Below are 17242 nucleotides of genomic sequence, written 5' to 3'. Positions count from 1 at the left end.
GTGACCTACGACCTTTCAGTGCCGACCTACGCTTCAATTTGTTTCTTTCTATTTCTATTCTGTACTCACTATCCTGAGGCTCCGACTTCACGCTCGCTGTACGTGGGTGTCGTCGGATGTAGTCGAGTATAGTTCTAGTTCCCAACTCAACCTGGACGACATAGTTTCCTAGTGTTGGTCACACAAATATTTTGCAGTTGTTCTCTGATACTTTCTATGTCGATGAAACGCGTCTTCAGTAGAAGTGGAGTTGTAAGGGCAATGAGACAATGAATGAGTGGGTGTACAGCTTTCATTGTCCACAAATATCGGCACAGAAAAGATGCCCGGGAAAACTGCAAAATCCGTGTCTCAAATTTTCAACAAAAATTTCAACAAATCGGGATAGCGAACAATAACACCCGGTCAGCTGTGATATGCTTCATCGGCTATTCGCAACTAGGCCCCTGTATTTTTGGCCGCGCAGGCGCCAGCGGGAGACAACGGAACCATTTTTTCCGTGACCATTTTTTCCTACACCCGTTGCCGCCAGTGAGGCAATGCGAGAGAGGTCACGTGCTTACGGCTACCAATGGGAGTGACCGCCGGAGTCCTCTGACGTCTGTGCTTTACCCGTGCGTGTGTTCGAGGGTTTCTATCTGGCTACGTACGCCACGTAGAAGTAATTTTGTTCCTCAGTATTCTGGAATGCAGTACAATGCGTGCATGATGTAACGAACCACACCTATCAAAGTGTCACATCCCCTTTATGCTAATATAAGTACAAGAAATTGTACTGCACAATTAAGTGTATTTTGACACATTAAATATCGTAAACAAGGAGTTCATTATTTAAACGAATATATGTGAAATGAAAAAAAAAGGTCCTGTCTTTAATTTGGTAGCACTCTCTTACTGCAAAAAAAGGACAAAATATCTATACGGTAGCAAAAATAGAGCGAAAATATGTACGCAGACAGCATCTCTGCAAACATCAAACATATACACACAAAAGGACGAGTCGGACAAAAGCTTTCGTCTGTATCGTGTTTGTGTGTGTCTGCTGCCCAGGCTCACGCTGTTTCCTTCATGGGCACCATCCACAAGCTTGCTATGGCATATTATCTAGTATCCCATGCACTTTCGGCCAGTGATGTACGTTGGCTATACCGACATCGTCAGACGTTTCCTGCTACAGTACAATTCTTCGAAATTTCTCGTTTGTTGGTTTGCTCGTAAGGGGGGGAAAAAAGAGGAGAAATTGAACTCGTCTCCCGACTTGTTCTGCATCTCCTAGCATAAATTCTCACCCCCCCCCCCCCCCCCCACCACCACAAAAAAAAAAAAGTTCTTCTTATGTACTCTACTCGCATGTTCGCTACTCACTATTCACATGTTGGCTATTCAGAAGTCTACTATTCACAATTATCCCTGTTCACAATTATCCCAAGATCATACACAGAGAATCCTGAAAAGTTCTATCGTAAAGGTTCCTAAAAAATTCTCGTAAATTACCGCGTTATGAACAGTTGTGTTCGTAAGTCAGCAACATAGCTTCAATGTAGCTTCGGAGTCACCCGCTTTGTATGGGATCATGTCTGTGTAACATTGGGATCCTCTTCGCTGCCAGTGTTTACGTACCCCGTAGCTCAGTAGCGCGATGTAAATTATCCCGTCACAGGCGTGCGACATTCTTCGAACCCTTCTGGAACTGATATGTCCGGCGAAAGTTCAAAATTCAACATTCTCAAAAACCACTTTGCGTTCCCTTTGAATATCGAAGTTTCGACAAACCGTCCCCAAAGATTGGAAGCCCTTCTGAAAGGCGCACGACACAACCCCCGCTCATGTAATGAAAATTATGGAAACGTTGCATGAACCCCGTAGTCAACATTACGTAAAGGAGGGTACCCACTTGTGAAGAAGGGGAAGATCCTCTCTTGTAGTCAGTCAGGTCTGCTGACCCAGATTCCGCCTCCTCTCGCTTGACCCCCTCTCAAGAAGTCTCTTCGACATTATAAACACGCCGGTTGCCTAGTGTAGAGGATTCCGGCTATACGCCACCGAATGACGGTGCTAACCCAGTTCTATTGACTTCATCTGTCCCTGTCCTTGTCGCGGCGTCGTCACCGTCTTGTACCGCTCCTGCTGCCAGTGCGTTCTGTGATTACCCAGCTGTGTTTGTGAAAGTGAAGTTCAATGTCAAGTTCAGTGTTACTCCATAAGATGACGATGTCGCTGCAGTGAAGCCCGGAATTCTATGTACACGAGGGACTGACGGAGAGGTGAGTTTTGGATGGGCGTTTTCAAATGTGCGTAGTGCTGGTTGAAGCTCGCCTTGATGGTTCATCACAGGGACAGCGTTTGCGCTTTCGATTGTCTACAGTAACAAACCAAAAATATGTATATCAAGCTTAGTTATCGCGCGCATGTACTGGGATTACATGGTGACAACGATGTGGTATGCAAGTGCTTAGATATATTTCTTCCCTTATTCTTTATATTTGAAGGGTGATATTAAACGGTAGGAGCAACTTATTTATTTACACATGGTAAACAAGACTTTCGTGCACGAGACTGCACTTCTTCGGGTTACAAAGTAAATAAGTTGCTCGTACCGTTTAATGTCACTCTTTGATTTACTCACCACCGGCAACTTGACATTGCCTATTTGTCAGCCTTCGCATCTTCTTTATATTTGCAAAGATTAGAGGGCGTTCTTCGGAGTCTATGTTGATTCATTGATTAAAGTATTTGAAGTCCAGAAGTCTGCAGAGTACTGAAAACAAATTAATGCGGTACGCCACAGGCAAACTAAAAGAGTAATGTGTTTTCGTGGAAAAAAATAAGAAAATTCACCATTAGCCGGCTGGATTTCCCATTGTTTTTCTTTTATATTTAATGTGTACTATGCTTTAAAAAGCTTGAGCTTGGACAAACTAGTGGTTGTAACACAGCTACAATATGCTCTGCTCTTTTCGAAAGTATCTAAAATGTGCAAGTACAGATGCAAGCAACTTCGAAGAGTAAAGCGTCATTGGCAGGAAAGCTAAATTCCATCAGATTCTTGTTCTTTATTGAAGCAGCCCCCAAAACAGATCCACGAAAGGGATGTCATATAACCCTGTGAAAATAGTTAGTTTTACTATATTGTAATTCGTACGCTGTCGAGGGATACCGTGGTGGTTCTGCGCAATGCGCGAAGCTCTATTTATTTCTTGCGCGTTCGTAGAACCACTAACGCCATCCCTTGCGTACGCAAAGGTGATAACGTACGATATACTAAAACTCACTATTAACTCTGACACTCGGAAGGTTTTGCTAGTGAAGTAACTTTGCGCCTGGTCACGTGTTTAGATGTAAAAGGGGAAACTCACACGACAGCCAAGTGGGAGCGCCACGAGCACAGAAGCGCGCCAAATAGACGACACTACCTCTACGGGACGCTTCCTGAGAACGATGCTGAGAAATAGGGTCTGACTCTTTTTGGGTTAAATCCGATTATTCTCTCCCGAATCAGTTCAGGGCCAATTCGGGTTCAACACGATTTCTCCCCGAATCCCAGTCACGTCTCTCATTGTATCGCGTCCACTATTTAGTATTAACTTGTACGTATGTCTCATGTAACTACTTTTGTGCAACAATAAGCTATGCGAAGCACATTTGATGTTACAGCATATGGTGTTTGTCACCATAAATCGCGAGGTATGTATGTTTGACCAATATATGCGCTTTAACTGCGGGCGGCTTGCTGGACAGAAAGAAACGGTAATAACCACATAACACCTGCGTGTATCAGTAGCATCTGATTCCATTCCGAATTACAAATTTAAAAAATAGCGCACTACCAGCCCCCCCCCCCCCCCCCCTGAATCCGAGACAGGCATTTAGCACGAAAAATATTAGAACCTACTTGTTAGTGTGTTGAGCGGAACTCGGGTGACTTCACTGCACACAGGCGAATGTCGGGTCTTGCATTATTGGAGAACAGTCACGTTCATGAAACGGTAAACAACCGGGGTTAGTTTATTTCGTAAATTCATCGCTGCTTCCGACAATCGACCTTTATGATGAAATATCACAATGTACCCCCCCCCCCCCCCCACACACACACATAACCTTTTTCATGTGAGACCTTTCTAGTCGGCATGGAGTTAGAAAGTGCGCATACGCAAGGCTTTATTTTCACTTGGCGTCTTATTGTTATGATTACCTGGGTACCCAGCAGCCGAACAGATGAACCGTGAATGAGAGGATGGCAATCGCGTAGAAGTTGATTGTTAGCAAAGGCAAGGATCGTTTCACGAAGGCGATACAAGGCATTATTTGCATCTGATCGACAACAACGTCCAAGAACAGCCAGACAGAATTTTTCCCACACCGAATTAGCATTTTGAAAGTTGGCAGCGAGGTTGGCAGCCTCAACGAACATGTGGGAATCATCAGCATAGAGAAATTACACATTCGAGAGCTAGTTGGGTAGATATGATATGGGTAGATTGGGATGGCAGCTTTCTTTCAGCCAACCAGCTAACAGTGTTGTTGACCATTAGTCTCCAGATCGTATGGGAGGAGCTACGGCTTGGTCCGCGAGCGATGTCTCTGCTGAAAGCTCTCCTTCTCGAATTCCTATCAGTCATCGTATGTGACTGCTGATTCCTTTCCCGACTGCTGTTTCCAGTCCCGACACTCTGCTTCCAGAATTCTTATAAGTCAACAGCAGCACTTTTATTTTAATGATGGTGATTGGAGAGTTTCGTCCTCAGGGGCGATGCTCTACCCTATTACTGGTGGTAATGTGGTGAAATGGAATAATGAGTACGAGACAATTGATGTTCTGGGGCTGGAACACATATAGAAAGGAGCTGGGGAGGTGTGTATGACCGTGGTACTACGATACATCCTCAGCCTTCCCTTTGACGATCTACATTAGCGAACTCACTACAGCGAGCTCGCTGTTCATTTCGATTGTGGTCCTTAATATACCCTCTGTTTTGGCAAACAAACACATAATTTTGCTGTTAATTAACTTTCAATGTGTATCTGTTGGCTGCCTACGTGAAGGACACGTTAGAAGAACGGCATCGGCTTTTGGACCCCTCAATGGGGATTACGGTACTTTCTAGGTCGTCCGGAGCCAGCGTCTCTTTCAAACCATCAGAACGTCCGGCTGAGAGTCGTGGAAAGCGGGTCAGCTGGATCAGTATGCCTTTGTTACCCACTTCGGAGAAAGCTATGTTTGAAAACGTGAAAGTTTTCCATATCAGCCCATGTTCACGTGCGTCCATGTTGACGTCAGTTTCAAATTCTCTGATTGGTGAAGGAGGTGTGGCCTTTCTGTTAAAAGGCGACGCTTCTTGACCACTCAGTTTGATTGTCGGTTGCCGACGTGCCATCATATGTTGTAAATAAATGTAAATAGTTGTTTGTCTACGAGAGAATAGAGAGGTAGTAAGCGAGCTGGTGTTATAGATCCATAACTTAAAAACCCGAGACTAGGGGACAAAAAAACGACAACACAGACAAGGTCACAAACACAGCTCGAGTGTTCGCCTGCGAGTCCGTTCTTCAAGCAAGATGTCGGTACAATCCGGGATTTGGGCCGCCGAATATCTCACCATAGGCCCACCCCGAGGAGGAACTTAACTCCCTCCCTCCCTTTTTTTTTATTTGTTCTACTAAATATATCTCCCCTAATAAAAATCACTTCCGTTTGACTTTTGCTGCCGCTCGTGCTTCGTGTAATTTGAAAGAACGCGGGATGGTCGCAAACGCGAAAGAGACGACGATTGATCGATTGATTTTTAAAAGAAAGAAATGAAGATGTTAGTCTCGAGACGACGATGTTTCAATTATACAGTAGTCCAATAATGATTTAGAGGAAATATAATACCAATAGGTTCGAGACGTTCGACCACAAATGCGTTTTGGAGCAGCCAGTCCTGACTGGGTCGGGACTAACATCTCCGTATTTTTCTTTCATTTCCAATTCCACCGTTCTTGGAGCTTCTTTCACGCAATCAGCAAAGCTTCATTATTACTCTGCGACAAGTTCCGCGGTATTCTGACGGCTACCTCGTGTGCATGACTGAAGAAAAGATACAAAGGTGCTTGGTTAATTTTTTTCCCCTTAAGCATTACCGACGTGTAACATATTTAAATCTGTGCAGAACATCCTCGGTCAAATGCTATTCCACGTTTCGTAAGGAACAACGGTGAGTTTTTGTTACGCTGTCGCCTTTGCGTGCGTAAGAAATAGTGTGGTGGGTCTGCGCATGCGCACATAGCGCTTTGGGCATTCCGCAGAACTACCAACGATGCATGCAACGCTACTTACGCATGCAAATGCGATAGCGTACGATATACTAAAACTCACTAATAATAATAATCCGGTGCAGATTTATCCGCAAGGTGAATCAGTCTGCACAATTTTGTGGCGACGTGCCGCAGGGTAATTATGACCACCTGGGTTCTTTAACGTGAGCTAGAAAGCTCCGACACACTGTGCTGGAAACAATGGTACATAAGGAACAAACATCCCCCTAAGAAATGAGAAACCTAAATCTTGAGGAACTGATAGCATTATACGGGGTGTTTCACGAAGGTCCCTCGGTAGAATAATTCGTAAACAGGGGGCGCTATCCAAAAACCTTTCTTTTTAGTGATCATCTCTGAGGCAGTGAGCGGCTCATTTGCGTACGCTCATTAATGAAATAAAACTCCTAACTTTTCAATTGTTCCTTCGGGCGCTTTCGGAACCCCTGTCCTACCTATCGGGACATCCAGCGAAAACTATTCCAGGAAAAAACCCGCGTCGACATTTGGTGATTTTTTTTGTGTGTAATTAATTGATGTCGGTTTACATATTTCTTGCGCGGAGCAGTGTACCAACGCGCTCACTCGCTCAGCTTTCCGACGCAAATTACGTGTTCATCCGTCTGGTTCACACGCGGGGGTAACAGAAGATAAGAAACCGACAGAAGAGACACTTCGGTGCATTCGTCATCATCACGGTCATTTATGGTAGGAGAAGCAGAACAAGTTCGGAGACGAGTTCAATTTCTCTTCTTTCTTTTTCCCCTGACAAACAAACAAACAAGGATAAAGGCACGCTCTGCTGCGGTTCCCGACATTCCGTCACACCCGCGTGTGAACCAGGCGGATGAACACGTAATCGGTAGTCGGATAGGTGAGCGAAAGAGTGCATTGGTATACGCTGCTCCGCGAAAGAAATATGTAAGCCGAAACCAATTAGTTGTAAAAAAAATAACTGTGTTGATTCGTTTTTTTTTTTTGTTACATTTTTTTCTGGGGCATTTTTCGCTGCAGGTCCGGGTCGGTAAAACAGAGCTTCCGAAAGCGTCCGAAGTAAAATTTAAAGTTATGGGTTTTGTATAATTAATGAGCGTATGGAAATGAACTGCACAGTTCTTGGTCGATGTCTCAGGGATGGTCCCTGAAAAGGAAACTTTTCGGTAGCCCCACCTGTTTACGAACTATTCAGCCCGGAGACCTTCGTGGAGCACCCTATAGGGTTTATTCACATGAAGTCGTCAGCAGGAGACCGCTACTGTCGCTAGCACGTAGACGTGCTGCCATCGGCCGCCATATTGTAAGTCCCATCCAAGCTGCTACCCATATCGCACACACCGTATATTTGGAGTTTCAAAGTTATTGTGCTGTGTCAGTTGAGTTGAGTTGATAAGAAAATAAAAACAAATGCAGAAATAGGCACTCATTACGAGAGCCGGCTACTCCAGCTCAGTTAGGAAAACAAAAATGGCTAACTACAGTAGGACCAATGAGTGACAAAGGCACTCGGCCAGTCACTCACACCACACTGTCCACACACACTGCCAGTCACACTGTGTCCACCAACTTGGAGTCTCCGCAAAATCGTACAAATGCCTACATGGCGTGGAACTGATGGTCGGGTGTGAAAGGGCCCAGAACCTTAACACGGAGGCATTGTAACTGTGTGATTTGTAGTATATCCAATCATTTCTATGTTTTCGACGTCAATGGTCATCCAAACAGCGTATGGCAGCGTACAAATGCGGGAACTTAACTTCGAGGGACCTACAGTATGGCGGCGAGACGACGTCAGTGAATAAACCCTATACCATAGCTGAATGAATAGTGGAACATATTTATCTGCGAAATTCGAAGGCACAAAATTCCGGTATTTCTCACCCTTATAGATTCGTAATACTCGTTCTTAGCAGAAAACAATTAGAGGAAAACAAAGAGATAGTACAGGTATGTTTTCCCGAAGACATCCTCGTTTTCGGAGCACCGCCTCTCGACATAACGGGGTTCAATCACCCCGATGCGGCAAAATCGGTTGGGTTTCGAAAGCTGTCTCAATTTACATATAGGATCTGCTCCATTCAAGTTCAAGGTCTCGATATCGCTTTTCAAGGGGAGAGATTCGCGCGCACTGCATGGAAATGGTTCCAGTAGGACATCCGCAAATGTAGGTCGGTGGAGGGCGTGCAAAGAGAAGGCGCAGAATAAAAGCGTATCCTTTTTCGCTGTGGTCCGAATTTCACGCTCGAGAGAAGGGACTGTGTGATTTCCCTGTATTGTAGCCCACTAGTGGCCGGTCACCCCTGACCCGCTCCCACGCTGGAGGCATGACACACGGCAGGAGGGACACACGCGAACCGTACTCTTCAGTCACTATTTCTCACATTCGGTATCAATCCTTCACGGCAAATAAATCCTTCGTTTGGATGCCTCTGTTTACCGCATGGTCACGCGCACGTATGTTTTCAGGACATCTTTAGAAAAAATCTTCCCGGAAACAACACCGCAAGCGATGTTGCCCCGACGACCGTTTTACGGGCCGCGCATAGCTTCCGGACATAGCTTCCGGTCGTTTAATAAAATGTCTTTCTTGTACGAGGCCGTGATTACTTTCTAGCGTGTATTCCATCTTCACGAACGCTTTCACTGGTGAAGAAGTTTTGTGGTGCTATAACTTGATCGTGCCTGTGAATGTGTGTTTTCTTTCTTCTTCTCCCCCCCCCCCCCCTTACGAAATGTTAATAGCCGACTTCATCACGACAATATCCCATTTTTCTTGCGGCGGTTGATACGTTGAGAGGGGAGTATAGCGAGACAATCTCAACAAATGGCGCCGTGACCAGGACGACAGCGGACGAATGGGCGCAAGTGAAGTATGTTATGCCGGCTCGCTCTTACTACACCAAACTGCTAACTTTGGCTGCATACAATGTCATCGTGCTGCACGCAGGCACGGCGTTGATGAAACGCAGAATCCATGCGGTGGCTCGAAAAGTCCCGTATTAAGTGTACTGGGGTAGCCAGTTTGACTTCGTCGAAACTCACATCCCCATTTTTTTTCTTTATTCACATCACATCACATCCCGAATTATTATTATCATTAGTACAGGAGTTTTCTATCGAGGTAACTGGTGCAAGTGATGTGGAGCTGCGGGCCTCACACTAGTGAAGCCAAAATCTCCTTTTTTTTTTTTCTTGAATTCAAATCAAATCAAATTATTATTAAAGTTCCGTATGGTCAACAGTTTCTTCATAAAGTCGGCAGGGCTAGTTCAGCAAACTGTCCAGTGTGTGCATCAGTGGAAAACACGAAAACACATCGTTGTGCACTGCACAAGATATGCATCCCAAAGAGCTACATTGAAGTCTGCTCTAGACCGCTTGGATAATACGACTTTCGGCATAAGTCATGGTGCTGGGTGTATGGGAACCCAAGAAGAGAGATGCGGCGTTATCAGCACTTGTCAACTTCATTGTGAGAAGTGATATGAAATATGTATTTTAGGACCGCATTCTAGGCATGTGTGGTTGAGTTCCCTGTTCGTACATTGTTCGTTTCTCGCAATTCAGTTCACTTCTAGTGGATGCAGCTACGCATGTGCACATACATTTTTCCATTTTTTCTTTCTATTTCTATTCTATTCTATTGTATTCTATATGCACATACAGATCGGGGAGCGGGACGAACGATGTTTCTCTATTTTTATCTTTTCATTTTTTCTTTTTCTGTGGGGTTCATTTTAGGGGATCCTTGTGGGAGTAGCAGAATTAGTCAGGTCACATATATATAGGTCAGGTCAGGTATATATATACATGTTCAAACTCAAACTCAATTATTATTACTATTAGGAGTGTCGGTTAAATTATCGCAAGCTCTATCCCGCCCAAAGACGGCAGCATTGTGGGCATAGGTGGGGAAGTTACTTTTATTTTGTAGTGCACTACCGTTACTCACTACTTTTTCGAAAAGTAACGCGTTACGTTATTCGTTACTGTTGCGGTAGTAGGTAACGCGTTACTAACGCCGTTACTTTTGCATTACTTCACCAGTTGTCCTTATAATATGTACCATTTTTGGTTGAGTCACATAAGTGCATTCCGCAAATCAATACAAGCAATGTTGGGCACAAACAAGGGTCACGCATGAACACAACTTACATCTACGATTTATTGCAACGCATAATTTCATATGATTTCATATAATTTCATATAATAAAACGATGTTCAAAATTTTCATCGGTGAGCTTCGCCCGTTGGGCTGAGAGGACGCCTAATGACCAGTGAGTGCTCCTTGTCAAGGTTGATAGAGACCATGACCTTTTATCTCATACAGTACAAATCCAAACAGCCAATTCCTTGGTACTTTGTTACTTGTTCAGAGGGTAGAGGCTATTTTTCGGTTAGGCCTCATATCCTCCAAATGCCCATTTCCACCGACGTCCCAAATCAACCAAAAGCTCATTTCATCCGAAAAAATGTTCGGAGGTTCGGGGCTTTCGGTTGATCTGGGCACGCGGGTGGCAGTGACCCATATCCCCCAAAAGCTCTTTTCATCCGAGCGCCCAGAACCACCGAAAGCGGGATACTTGAAAGGACACGATTCCTCTGTTTGTCAGGGAGAGGAGGAAGGCTGAGCGGTTTTTGGGTGTGTGGGAATCCAATCCTGCAACTGAGTCAGAAGTGAAGTTTGCAAAGAAAATGTATTATTGATGTCGATCGCGCACAAGAAATGATCCGATCCGAACAGAGGAATATTTTCCATGTGAGTGACAGGGCTCCAGGCACTGTGTAGGTCATCATAGTGGAAAGCAAATATAGTAACAAAGCGCCCACTTCACAGGTCTCGAAGAAGGTTACAAAAAGGACCTCCTCCTTTACTTTTCTTTTATGCGTTCTGTTAATACAGTTCAGACGTTCAGAAAACACGCTATTAACCGGCTGAAACAACCCCTAGAAAAAGCTTGCAAACAGTATGAATGCATGAAACCAACATATCGTCTGAACTGTCGATCTCCTCTGAAGGCGCTTGAGGTTTGTTTGTTTTCCGCCGTCCCGCTAAATGTTCCAGCCACAGAACATACCACTCCCACCATGCTCTTCTTCCGTGAATCATGACGCGGACTTCCATGACCTTCCGAAGATAGTGCTTCTCCCGTCAGCAACGTGCATACCAATAAAATTCATTTTCGGGATACCTCTCCGTTCAAATCACTTCTTGAACGCGATCTCATTTGTACACACCGAGTGTCGTGTCATTTCTATCGAGCTACGATCAAGCTTCTTTAACATAGATCTCGTGCATCAGGTCTCATATTTATATTAGTCATATATGTTACATCTCTAAGGAAAATTATTAGTAAGCAGGGGAACAAAGGAAGCTGTGCAAATCAATGAACCGCATACCTCATGCTACAGAACATTTCGAGCACCGGATGAGCAGCAGTCAGGAACCCACGTGACCCTCTCTGGCGAGTTGAAGGAAGTACAGCTCGAAGCAGAGTTAACTGTAACGCTACTTCGACCGCTGAATCGGGAAGAGAATCACCCTAGCGGCGCTTAGGAGAAATAAAGGGAAATAATGTTTCCACTGTCCTACTTATGGCGAATTGTGGCGGTCGTTTAATTACAACACTGCCTGGCGCTCGGAAATTGCTAGGTCGGCTCCGGAGCTGGATCATGTGACAGTTGCCACCCGAACAGGGAACTGGCGGTTTTAGGATAGGATCAGGCTCGCCTGATCCCTTTTGAATCAGGGCAGAGTTCGTACACTTAGATCACGCTAGGGCCATCGCGGTCGCCTGTCTTCGGGTTCCGTCGTCTGCTAAATCACGTGAACTTCGACGTGCGGTCCAATGAGAGCACTCGCCACCGTTGCAGTGCGGATTTGACGACACCGGATATAGTTGGGCAACCCGCTGCTCGATCGTTTCGAGACCGGACGAAAAAAGTAATAGCTGGGAAATTCCGGGCGCACGGAATGTGCCACGCGAACACGCAAGATTGCTTGACTGCTCGGGATCTGGCAAAAAAAAAAAAAAAGAAAGAAAGAAAAGTTGCCACCAAATGACCACCACTCGCCATGATGCTGCGAGGGTGTCCGCCTTGGCATGAGTTGTTGACTCGGCATTACTCTCAACGGTGGTTATCATCGCGATGTTTGTTTGGGTTTGAGACGATTATGTAAAGATGTATGCTGGCCGATATCACGCGGATACGATGCTGTTATCTCATTGCTACGCGCAAAGGTGGACAGCAACTCCAATAAATTTTCCACTAGACCCCGTGCATCCTCATTTGTTTTATCACATATCTGAAAATGCCCCACTGAGCGAACGCGACCACTTTCGCGTGTATCAATGAGATAAAGGCATCGTATCCGTGCGATATCAGCCGGCATACAGCTTCACATAATCGCCGCAAACACAAACAAACATCGCGACTATAACCACAGCTAAGGGCAATGCCGAGTCAATAGCTCATGGCAAGGCTTACACCTCCACAGCAACAGTGGGACACTCCGAACACTATTTGCCTTTATTTCTCGTAAGAGCCGCTAGGGTTGCTCTCTCCCCGAGTTTAGCTCCGCCAGTCGAAGTGGCGTTCCAGTTAACTCTGCCTCAAGCTGTACATCGGATTCCCGCATACTTGAGAACCGCTCACCCTTCCTCCTCTCCCTGTTAAACGGTGGACGCATGTCCTTTGAAGTATCCCGCTTTCGGTGGTTCTGGGCGCTTGGATGAAAATATCATTTGGGGGATATGGGTCACTGCCACCCGCATGCCCAGATCAACCGAAAGCCCAGAACCTCCGAATATTAGGTATTTTGGAGGAAATGAGCTTTTGGTTGAATTGGGACGTCGGTGGAAATGGGCGTTTGGAGGATATGATCTGCTACCGCGGCGTTCTAGGTCAATCCCTTTCTTCTCCTCACAGACATGGGAGGAAAGGCTCTGTACATAGTACTGGTGCAGTGACCGACCTATACATCTTAACACTTCATCTCATGTCATATCACATCATCATGTCTGGGCTACGGTCGTCACGCTGCCCACATGTGTGAGAAAAACAACGGCAAGCCGGTCTCGTCACCACAACCACCACCATCTGCACTGCGACATTCTTTCATGACCCGCACTTTTCATCTCTATAATGTCAATAGGGCGTCTTCTTACGCACAAAATAGTTACAATCTGAAAATGCACGCGACCAATCCTTTCTTGAAATTACGTATTAATTATTAACGCCCGTTAATGGTTCGTCTCGCGTGCACCGCCCGTATCCACTGCGAATTGCGAGCACACTCAAGCGAGACATCTTTGTATTTCGTCTGCTCTATTTCCGCCGGCGCCAGCCAGCGATTTCCTGCAGATCGCCCTCGTCCTCCTAGCATGGTTGACCCTTACCTCTTTGTTTCGACCTTGCACCATCACAAAGGATGTTCCGGTACCACTTCAAAGGGTCTTGTGCGATACGATGGAGTAACTAGATGAGACGCTGCTTCTCTACTACCCCCATTAGTTACGACGCACCCGCGTGTGTGATTATCTCATTTGCGTGTGTCATGTATGTGTGTATGCCTCGTCATTTTTATTGCCATCCCACTCATACATGGGACTTACATGGGACTAAGATGTGTATATTATCCCACTTGCGCTGAGGTATGGTACGGCAATCGTTGCGGTGAATCATCTCATCCCATAGTCATTCATGTAGTAGTTGTTGTTGCTGATCCACGTAAGATTGGCCACCGGCTAATGACTGTCATTGTCGCTGGCTTCAATGTGCATGCATTGCTGCAGAATGCTTCGTCGATCAAGTTCTGTTATAATGACGTGTGTTAGACTACACTAGTTTATTTCACAGCTCATTCTATCGGGTTTTCGTGCTGCTATTGAGGGATGGAACGTTGAAACTGTGGGCCCGTGGTGCGACTTGCTGCTCCATGACACTTGGCTCGTGGGAACACTGGTAACCCAGTGTCGCGCTGTCCTAATTCCTATTCCCTCGCATGGCTTAGCCGAATTGACATTGCTGAGTTCAAAGAGCAGCTAATAGCTGTTCCATCTAGCAAGAGTAACCCATGACTTGACACAAACGGAAAGCACTTTTTTTTTTTCACATTATCGGAAGTTAGGAAATACCATGCCTTGGATCGGAATCTGAAGGAATCGGGAAGACATCATGTGTATCACTCTCCCAGACCCTTCCCTGTTGCACCGTTCCCGGTTGCACAGTCCACCTGCAGCCATGCTTCACCATATGTGTCTAAATGTCACGTTTGTCCCCCTACACTGAAGGAGCGACTCGGCCTTGTGGTGCGACTTGCAGTATAGATACTCATGGCGTGCGTCCATTGCCGGTACGAACTGCAGGCCCAGAAGAGCGGCATGCAGAATCCATGCAGCAAATCGATGATATATATATATATATATACAGCTAAATATTAACTTTCTTGACACGCGTCCCTGTGAGAGTTACGTGTATTGCAATAGCGTCACTTGTATTTTGACACTCCCTCAGTTGTTAAATGCTTAATTGGATGCAATTGAAACGCAGAATTGTTAAATTCGTTAGTAGCTAAATGATGCGCTTCGTGGGAAGTTTCTGTAGCGAAGTGTCCTCTATTAGTTGCTATTGTGGCCATTCATTGGTACACAAACATAAGATCATGGTCCAATTGAATAATGACGGTCATCATGATGGTCACCACACTAATTCAACGTTGCTGCCGTAATAACTTCGTGTAAGCGGTGCAGAACAAAAATCAGTGAACCCTGCAGGCTGGCGTGCAGGGCTTGCTCCTTCTGGCAACAGGTTTGTAGACGTGGCTTCAGGCAACGTATGAACAAGGTAGTCATACCGAGAGTCAGCCTAGCACAAGGTTAGCGGGCCAAGCGCGAACTCACGTTGCGGTCTTGCCACGGTCAGCCATGTCCTCCGGGCCACTCCCCTCCCTTCGGTTGCAATGCAGCCACTCATCCATTGCAAATTTGTGTCCGTCATCCTTCCTATTACGCACGATCGCTTAAGAAAAAAAAAGCAACCAGTAACAATTCGCCTTTGGCCCAAGTATATGGTGATGTGTGCATAAAGAAACAAGCAGTAGAAACGAGGGGAAGGAGAGAACCGCTTTGGCAATCCTGATAGCAACCGACAAGTCAACAGGAAAAGCGCGTGATTCCTATTTCTAGTTCTCGCTAGTGGCATTTTGGAAGTTTGGGTATATTTTTACCACAAGTACCCTGGGCACATAATACTGTTCTCACAAATGTTACTCCGCATTTTTCACCAAGTGATTCCCTTTCCCAATCAACGTCATCATGCAGATGTTCCTTGTTAAACGCGACCAACTTGTGTAGCGTGTCTTATCTTTTTTTCTTTCTTCATCTTTTTTTTTTTTTTTTTTTGCGTTTCTTCACCGGTAACTAGCAGTGCGTTTAGAATATTGTTTCGGATTCCGTTGCGGTTTCATTTCTTTCCACGATATTCAGCGATGAAGAATTCCAACAGCTCGAATGATGCATGAAACGCGCTTCTGTCTGTACGTCCGTTCGTCTAATTCCGGAATGTTCTACGTCTTGTTCCGGAATATTTTTTCTTTGGTTTGCGTCTTTCATGATAATGCTCGTGGTTGCTTTGTGAACTTAAATGCTTGTTTTGGTACTTCAAGTACTAGTCTGAAGTAACCAGATGCATCCAGGGAGTTTTATAGGATCGGAAGTACACTGCGAGAGCGATATTTTGGACGAAGCCATCCAATCTAAGCCCAGCAGGAATGTGATGTCTGCCACTTCAAAGGAAGAGCGTCATCAGGAAATGTTATCGCCTCGAGATCGAGCAGCGTCGCCACCACGCGGCTGCTCCGTGAACTGCCTTTAGTGGGGACGCGCCGCTTGAGCCGGTGCTTTCGCTGTGGTCATCGTGCTCGAAAACGTGCCCGGAAGGATCAATTTCTGGACATTTGAGCTTTTAAAATCCCTTCAAAATGAGTGAAAATGATTTGGTGGAAAACTTTTTTCAACTTCTCTAGTTCTCTGCACCAGCGTGCTTAGCAGAGAAGAAAACTACAGAAAGTGCATACGTTCTAGTATGCGGATTCCACTCGGCCTTTGTTATATTATATTTGTCGCTGCTGTTCTGTGTGTCAAACAAAATGTACCAAGAACTAAGGTCAATGTTGTAACAGTTTTTTTATCATAAGCATACAACTATGTCACAGTTATTTATAGAATGGCTTCTGTGCTAGCGGTTTGGAGTTACTTCATAATGCTAAGTTAGGATATTCTGCACGCTCTAAACACAAGTTGCATCGAATATATGAATATATGGAATATATGAATGCATGAATATATATATATATATATATATTTATGACACGGGTGTTTTTAAATGTGTGAATTTCAAGCTTTCGTCTCATTCTCATCTGACCGTCTGACAGGCTAGAGTTTTATCTTTCACATACGTAATCATTGGAACACACGCATTCAAGGTAAAATGCACCATCCCTGAACGTTCTATGTAAAACACGCGTGTATTGGGGGGGGGGGGGGGTGAAGCACGTCTGCAACAGCGTGTTTCAGAATATACCTGCCGCTCGAACCAAAAACTTAGTATATATGTATTTCATGACCGGTAGCACCCCACACAAAGTCAAGTCCACCACACAGGTGTGGTCATCTGCTAACATACTTCAGCACCATTTAATGAATGCCCGCATGCAAACAAATCAAACCTGGAACCTCTCCCGGACTCGCACGACCTGAATAACCACTGCTGTTATTCGACGAAAAAACTGTAGCGAAGGGCCCTTATATTGCATTCGTGCACATTTGTACATTTAGATTCATTGTTATTGTTGATTAGTACATTGTACATTGAGATCAGTAGAGACAGGCATTTTGAGTTATTTTATTTTTTTAATCCTTGTTGTCGCAATGTAAGGTAGAAAGGTACA

At 45.1% G+C, this 17242-nt stretch overlaps 1 protein-coding gene across 2 annotated transcripts in view; it reads left to right on the top strand.

Moving 5' to 3' along the window:
* Positions 1 to 1995: 1995 nt before the first annotated feature.
* Positions 1996 to 17242, top strand: part of LOC135385326 (serine proteinase stubble-like) — a 43385-nt gene continuing 28138 nt past the window's right edge. For both annotated transcript variants that reach the window (XM_064614583.1, XM_064614581.1), the window contains exon 1: positions 1996 to 2264. The gene's annotated coding sequence lies outside the window, so the exon portion shown is untranslated. The remainder of the gene's footprint in view (positions 2265 to 17242) is intronic.

The sequence above is a fragment of the Ornithodoros turicata genome, chromosome 2, assembly GCF_037126465.1.
Source record: "Ornithodoros turicata isolate Travis chromosome 2, ASM3712646v1, whole genome shotgun sequence".
Lineage (NCBI taxonomy): Eukaryota > Metazoa > Arthropoda > Arachnida > Ixodida > Argasidae > Ornithodoros > Ornithodoros turicata.
Note: the sequence above shows the minus strand (reverse complement) of the source record. Positions and strands in the feature narration are given on the sequence as shown.